Raw genomic sequence first — 7960 nt, 5'->3', positions numbered from 1 at the left:
TGGCTATAGGGATGTGTGGTTGTGGTGGCTATAGGGATGTGTGGTCGTGGTGGCTATAGGGATGTGTGGTTGTGGTGGCTATAGGGATGTGTGGTCGTGGTGGCTATAGGGATGTGTGGTTGTGGTGGCTATAGGGATGTGTGGTTGTGGTGGCTATAGGGATGTGTGGTTGTGGTGGCTATAGGGATGTGTGGTTGTGGTGGCTATAGGGATGTGTGGTTGTGGTGGCTATAGGGATGTGTGGTCGTGGTGGCTATAGGGATGTGTGGTTGTGGTGGCTATAGGGATGTGTGGTTGTGGTGGCTATAGGGATGTGTGGTTGTGGTGGCTATAGGGATGTGTGGTTGTGGTGGCTATAGGGATGTGTGGTTGTGGTGGCTATAGGGATGTGGTCGTGGTGGCTATAGGGATGTGTGGTTGTGGTGGCTATAGGGATGTGTGGTTGTGGTGGCTATAGGGATGTGTGGTTGTGGTGGCTATAGGGATGTGTGGTTGTGGTGGCTATAGGGATGTGTGGTTGTGGTGGCTATAGGGATGTGTGGTTGTGGTGGCTATAGGGATGTGTGGTTGTGGTGGCTATAGGGATGTGTGGTTGTGGTGGCTATAGGGATGTGTGGTTGTGGTGTCTATAGGGATGTGTGGTTGTGGTGGCTATAGGGATGTGTGGTTGTGGTGGCTATAGGGATGTGTGGTTGTGGTGGCTATAGGGACGTGCGGTTGTGGTGGCTATAGGGATGTGTGGTTGTGGTGGCTATAGGGATGTGTGGTTGTGGTGGCTATAGGGATGTGTGGTTGTGGTGGCTATAGGGATGTGTGGTTGTGGTGGCTATAGGGATGTGCGGTTGTGGTGGCCGTAGGGATGTGTGGTTGTGGTGGCTATAGGGATGTGTGGTTGTGGTGGCTATAGGGATGTGTGGTTGTGGTGGCTATAGGGATGTGTGGTTGTGGTGGCTATAGGGATGTGTGGTTGTGGTGGCTATAGGGATGTGTGGTTGTGGTGACGAGAGTGGTGGTTGTGGTGACGAGCGTGGTGGTTGCGGTGACTAGGAATGTGCGGTATCTTAAATAATACCGGCCCGCCTCTTCCCGGTATAAGTCATGATACCGAGAGAGAGAGAGAGAGAGAGAGAGAGAGAGAGAGAGAGATAATTACATAGATATAGACTACACAGACCCCATGGTCCAGACTAGGTGGTCTGTCCTTAAACCTAAGTGATTCTACATTAATCAGATGGCTCTAAAACGTTGCTTTTCTACTCTAGTTAATATGAATTAAGTTGAAGGAAGTGACGGTCGAGCTTGTTTTTTAAAGTCAGTCGTGTTACACTGGACCACTGATGGTGGGAGCTTATTCCATTCTCGCACTACAACGTTGGTGAAGAAAAATTTGGTGCAGTCTGAATTTACTAGTCTACATTTGAGTTTTATGCCATTGTTCCTCGCTCGCAAAGTGTCATCGGTCATAAACAGTTTTGTTCTGCCTACATTCGTGGAACCATTAAGTATTTTAAAACATTCGATCAGTTTTCCTCGGAGGCGACGTTTCTCAAGAGAACATGTCAAGGGTGGAAAGCCTTTCTTTGTAGGACGAGAGAGAGAGAGAGAGAGAGAGGCAAGGTGTAGGTAATAGATTCGTGTCATATGGAATGCCTCCTATATCTCCTGTGTCCTGCCTCTCCCCACACCCAGGAGCTGCCGTGACGAAGGCCTGATTCGTGGGGGAGCGCGCCTGTGTCCTGCCTCCCCCCACACCCAGGAGCTGCCGTGACGAAGGCCTGATTCGTGGGGGAGCGCGCCTGTGTCCTGCCTCCCCCCACACCCAGGAGCTGCCGTGACGAAGGCCTGATTCGTGGGGGAGCGCGCCTGTGTTTTGCCTCCCCCCACACCCAGGAGCGGAGGCCTGACACATTGGGCGACCGCACTGATAACAACCTCAAAACTGGAGACTGGGATGCCGGGCCAGGAGGGGGAGACATCACGAGAGGTCACAAAAAGATAGATAGGTCAATTTAGGTCAAGAAATGCTGTATATAGGACATGGGGATTCACTATAATAGCGGCGATGATACTGTGCTTGGTTCAGTGTGTTTGTGAGGATAGGCTATCACTGGTTAGCTGGTTTTGGTAGAGCGGGGCACCACCACAGTGAAATATATCAAGTTATTTATATTACAGCAACACTTACAAATTAACTCATCCCTTTCCCTTGAAGCAATAGTTCCAACACCTTTAATTTAGTGATTGAATGTTTCCTTCCTACACTTTTCATTTCCTTGTTTTCTCTGACACATTTTCTCTGATACTTCGTTTTTCTTCAGTTTTCTCTCTCATCCATTCTCTCTCCTCCTCCTCCTCCTCTGTCTATCTTTATTCCGTCCTTTCTTTTAATGTCTTAACTTATCTTTTGCTTGATCTTTCTGGTGGTCAAATCTTGCATCTCATTTCCTATCATTCATTCTCTCTCCTCCTCCTCCTCTCTGTCTATCTTCATCCCTTCCTTTCTTTTAATAAGTCCAAGTTATCTTTTGCTTAATTAACGTTTATAATTCTTTCTGGTGGTCAAATCTTGCATCCCGTTTCCATTTGTTCATTCTCTCTCCTCCTCCTCCTCTGTATCTTCATCCTTTCCTTTCTTTTAATAAGTCCAAGTTATCTTTTGCGTGACGTTCTTTCTGGTGGTCAAATCTTGCATCTCATTTCCCTTCGTTCATTCTCTCTCCTCCTCCTCCTCCTGCTCATAATCCAATTCCTTCTATTCTCCTTTATTCCTTTTTCACTTTCCCTCCTCTTTTCCATTCCCCTTCCCCGACTTTCCTCCATTCTTTCCTCCTCTATTCTTCCTTCATCTCCTCCTTTTTCTCCTTTCACTCCTCCTCCTCTGTCTATCTTCATCCCTTCCTTCCTTTTAATTAATGCCTAAGTTATCTTTTGCTCAAGGTTCTTTCCAGTGTGTTTGTGGTGTCCGGCTCTGCTTGCTAGTTTGTTTTGTCACTGTATAATTGTCAATCCTAGTTTTTGTCACTGTATAATTGTCAGTCCTAGTTTGTTTTGTCACTGTATAATTGTCAGTCCTAGTTTGTTTTGTCACTGTATAATTGTCAGTACCAGCCAGGCGCCTCTTCCATGTAAAGATATCGGCAGCTTCAAGCCTTGCCGATATCTCAATCCGTACGTGAATGTAAATTAACCGAAATCCTTGTTACTAAGCCCTGCATGGTGCTCTCTCACATAATGCTTCTTTAAATTTTCAGTCTCACTTAACTTCGGGGTTAGTAATATATTTTGCCATGAGTTACTCCCCGTGATGGCCAGTTTCATGTAATATATATAAGTAATTTGCCTTTTGCATGGCTGTAATTCTGCATCCGTGTCTAAGGCCCAGTTTCACAGTTCCTCATGATGGGTTTGTAAGCTCCGAAACCAATACCAGAGCCTTCGAAATTTCCTTGTACGGTGTCTGGAGTTTATATTCAAGTTCACAAATTTGACGAGACTATACTGGAAAGGTCTTGTGTGTTTATGGTACGAAGGAAAGGGAGGAGAAGGGAGACGAGTGAGCCGAGATCCTGTTTATATTCCAGTTCACAAATTTGACGAGACTATACAGGAAAGGTCTTGTATTGTCGTGATACGAAGGAAAGGGAGGAGAAGGGAGATGAGATTGAGAGATGAGTGAGCTGAGATGGTGTTTATATTCAAGTTCACAAGTTTGATGAGACTATACAGGAAAGGTCTTGTGTGTTTATGGTACGTAGGAAAGGTTGGAGAAGGGAGATGAGATTGGGAGATGAGTGAGCCGAGATGGTGTTTATATTCAAGTTCACAAGTTTGACGAGACTATACAGGAAAGGTCTTGTGTGTTTATGGTACGTAGGAAAGGGAGGGGAAGGGAGATGAGATTGAGAGACGAGTGAGCTGAGATGGTGTTTATATTCAAGTTCACAAATTTGACAACATAATACAGGAAAAGCTCTGTGTATTTAGTGTGTCATCGAAGACCGCGCCATTTAGAACAGTATAGGATTCTATAGCTTGGTTCGGGAGTGTTACAAAGACCATGATGGACTGTGGAAGCGGCCCTTAATGTTCCCTTTTCTAATATGCTTCTCTGTTTTTGCAGGATGCCGCGGACGGACCATGCAGAGGACTCATCGCGACGACACCAACGGTTTGGTTAAGTGGGTTCTCTTGTGTGTGCGTCTGTGTGTGAATGGCAGGCCTGTCGTATGATTGTGTGTGTGTGTGCGTTGGCGGTATGCCTTCGCACTATTATTTTGTTAGGATGTATTTTTTTGTGTGTGAACTTTTTGCACGTAATCTTTTTTTATACCCATAGCTAGCGTTTGTTTGTGTAGCTGTGTTCCGGGAGATGGGCGCCGGGGGACATGGGCTTGGGGAGGCGCACGTGACCTCCTCTGTCCGTGACCTCTTCAGCTGGGGAGACCGGTAAGCATTTTGATATAGTTGTGTGGATAATGGTTATTGTTTTTTACAGCTAAAGAAACTGCTCTAGGGCAACAAGAAAATAGGTTTATAAAAAGCCTGTTAACCCCTTCCCGGCGGCAGGGGAGACGTATGTTCTACCCCCCAAAAAATAGGTTTAAAAATAGCCTGTTAACCCCTTCCTGGCGGCAGGGGAGACGTATGTACAACCCCCCCAAAAATAGTGTCTGTATAGACGCTGTTGATGTTCATCTGTAGCGCGACCTGATGAACGAGCCTCCCATAACCCACTTAGCCAGTGGGGTACCTCTTTGGCCGACTCGGTAAGGAGTGGCTCTCCCGTCACGCTGGTCGCGGGTTCAATCCCAGGCAGCCGGGGCATACCCTCTCCCTGTTGTGATTAATTTCCCGTGTGTTTCGATACACGCAGAGGACGTGTGGGACCGAGAGAGTAATAGAAAAAAGAGAATAGAAAATCTCATCATTAAACATCCATATGTGTATATAGATTCCCCGCAAGTGGGCATTCCAGAGTGACGTTTCTATATCGACTCTGCCGCAAAACTGAACAAACATTTACATCTATATATAGATGTTATTTAACCATTTCGTTGCTAAGCGCTCGCAACGAGACTATCCCCTCAGGCGCGCTCGGACACCCCAGCAGGGGAAGGGAATCTCTCTTAACCGCTGTATCTCACAAACTATTCATCACAGTTTCAAAACAAAACCATCATTGGAAAGAGGAGGCCAAGATCTATAAGATTCAGTAATGTAAGCCTCTCCTGCGAACATACAGGCACGTTCAGGGGGTGTTGCCTGTGAAGACGTACATTTCTACGTGCGCGACGGTCAGCCGTAAGGCAACTACTGTAGATCTCTTGATGACGGGGTGCTGGCAGGGCAGTATTGACAGCTGAAAAATGTACAACTATTTGGTCAAAGAATCCGTCAGGTGAAGCTATGTAAAAATGTCGCTATATTGGACAAGAACATCCACCAGTTGCTCGTCCGTAGATTTGCCGCGCTGGGCTGACATGATTTTCCACCAAGTTTAGTATAAAACACACTCAATTGGCAATCCTGTGTTGTGAGATTTAGTGTTGGAACACACTCATACGCGGGAGATTTGAGTGCGACTGGATGTCGCAGTGAGCGTTTAGCACCACCAGCAAAGACGCCTAACGCCCGCTGCAAGCGTTTAGCAATGAAAGGGTTAAGTTAGACTGGTTATATGTATATTGATACATTCAAATGAAGGTTTAGAGTGTAACCACTGATGGTACATGAGTCAGGATCATCAAAATCATCCAAAAAATCAGCACCTATATCCTCGGCTACCAAAGGAGTCATTTCCTCCTGCTCAAGAGGTCTCTTTCTCCCTGACATGATAGACTATGATAATAAAAGAAACTAGGAAAAAATGCAAAAGTTCCCGGTGTCAGCTGATGTGCGTTGCATATCCGACAAGGCACAAGGGTGACTGTCCTTCAGAGGCAATGTCGGCAAGTGTCCAGGGGGTTGAGATGCCCAATGGCGATTTATTTTGTTAATTTTGTCAGTAGTAAGGAATCATCTATTTTTTTATTCTATTTATTAATTTTTTTACTTTGCTGCCTATTGCGCCGGCAGGCATCTTCCCGGTCGGGCCTGATGGTCGGCCCAGCCCGTTCTGGTGCAGGCGAGTGTTTATAGTGGCGCCATGCTGCTATCTAATGTGGGCAAATGAGAGCAAACGTCTATACACTGACGCGCCGACAAAAAGTCCCAATTTCCAAACGTCACTATATAGATCCTCTGCCGGGTAGGCCTTAACCCGTGGGCGTCAGCAACGGGAAAGCCGAGAAGTGGCCTAGAAAAGTCAACATTACACAGCATTTTGAGACACAGAAAAGAGCATGGAACGTACATCAGAGTACCTTTTTTTATTTATTTATTTATTTTTTTTTTTTACATCGTTGCCTGTTGCGCCGGTAGGCATCTTCCTGGTGGGGCCTGATGGTCGGCCCAGCCCGTTCTGGCGCAGGCGAGTGTTTATAGCGGCGCCATCTTGCTCCTCTCATAACCACAAAGCCATTAAGAATATTTCCTTCTGCTCAAACTCCATTCTGTTTGTGTGGTGTTTGTCACAAAATAAACAGTCTTGTGGCATCTAGCTGAGAGTCACTTGTTGTCAAATGCAGAGAATTTGACAAGTGGTTACTGTGTGGATAGCTAATTCAGTCTGCCATGACCTTACAGCACCACCCATGACAAAAAGCCCACCTCAAGATCACTCACCCACCACAATGACCCGGGGCATGCATGGTGGGTTGCGCTGTGCCACCATCGCCTAGAATTAGCTCGAATTGTGGGTTTTATGGCAAGCCCATTTTAGGGTCCACCGTACCACAGCCATGACTCGTGAAAGCCCAGAAAAGGGTCTGCCGATGTTCTTGGGTTAATCGCTGCTCCTTCAGAAACAAAAGTTATGAGCGGCTGAAAGGGAGGTCAGTTTCGGGAGGAGAGGCGTCTCGATACGTCATTCCTCGTGAGAGAGTTCAAGTCGAAGGCAGGAGGAGATATAGACACAGGAAGGGTGCCCCAGAGTTTACCAGTGTAAGGGATGAAAGAATGAAGATGTTGGTTAACTCTTGCATAATGGGTTTGGACAGTATAGGGATGAAAGAGTGGAGATGCTGGTTGACTCTTGCATAATGGGTTTGGACAGTACAGGGATGAAAGAATGAAGATGTTGGTTAACTCTTGCATAATGGGTTTGGACAGTATAGGGATGAAAGAGTGGAGATGCTGGTTGACTCTTGCATAATGGGTTTGGACAGCACAGGGATGAAAGAATGAAGATGCTGGTTAACTCTTGCATAATGGGTTTGGACAGTATAGGGATGAAAGAGTGGAGATGCTGGTTGACTCTTGCATAATGGGTTTGGACAGCACAGGGATGAAAGAATGAAGATGCTGGTTAACTCTTGCATAAGGGGTTTGGACAGTATAGGGATGAAAGAGTGGAGATGCTGGTTAACTCTTGCATAATGGGTTTGGACAGTATAGGGATGAAAGAGTGGAGATGCTGGTTGACTCTTGCATAATGGGTTTGGACAGCACAGGGATGAAAGAATGAAGATGCTGGTTAACTCTTGCATAATGGGTTTGGACAGTATAGGGATGAAAGAGTGGAGATGCTGGTTAACTCTTGCATAAGGGGTTTGGACAGTACAGGGTACATGTAACAATATTTGTATACGTGTGAAAATTGATTTAAATGAGTATATAATGTTAGTAATTGCAAAAATGATTATATATGCATAATAGAGGAGATAAGTGATGATTTGACCATTTTAGTTAAGAAAATTCAGTTAAGTACGTGAGAGATAGCGATGGAATTTATACATTCTTAAAAATACTTAAAACTACTTATCCTCCCTAATTTCTACCTTTCCCGTACTTAATTAAATTTTGGCATTACAATTTTGTTGACCTTAACCCGGTGGTGGTGGTAGCAGCAGGGGTCATGTTT

The sequence above is a fragment of the Eriocheir sinensis genome, chromosome 37 (genome assembly GCF_024679095.1).
Source record: "Eriocheir sinensis breed Jianghai 21 chromosome 37, ASM2467909v1, whole genome shotgun sequence".
NCBI lineage: Eukaryota > Metazoa > Arthropoda > Malacostraca > Decapoda > Varunidae > Eriocheir > Eriocheir sinensis.
This window is presented reverse-complemented; position numbering follows the sequence as displayed.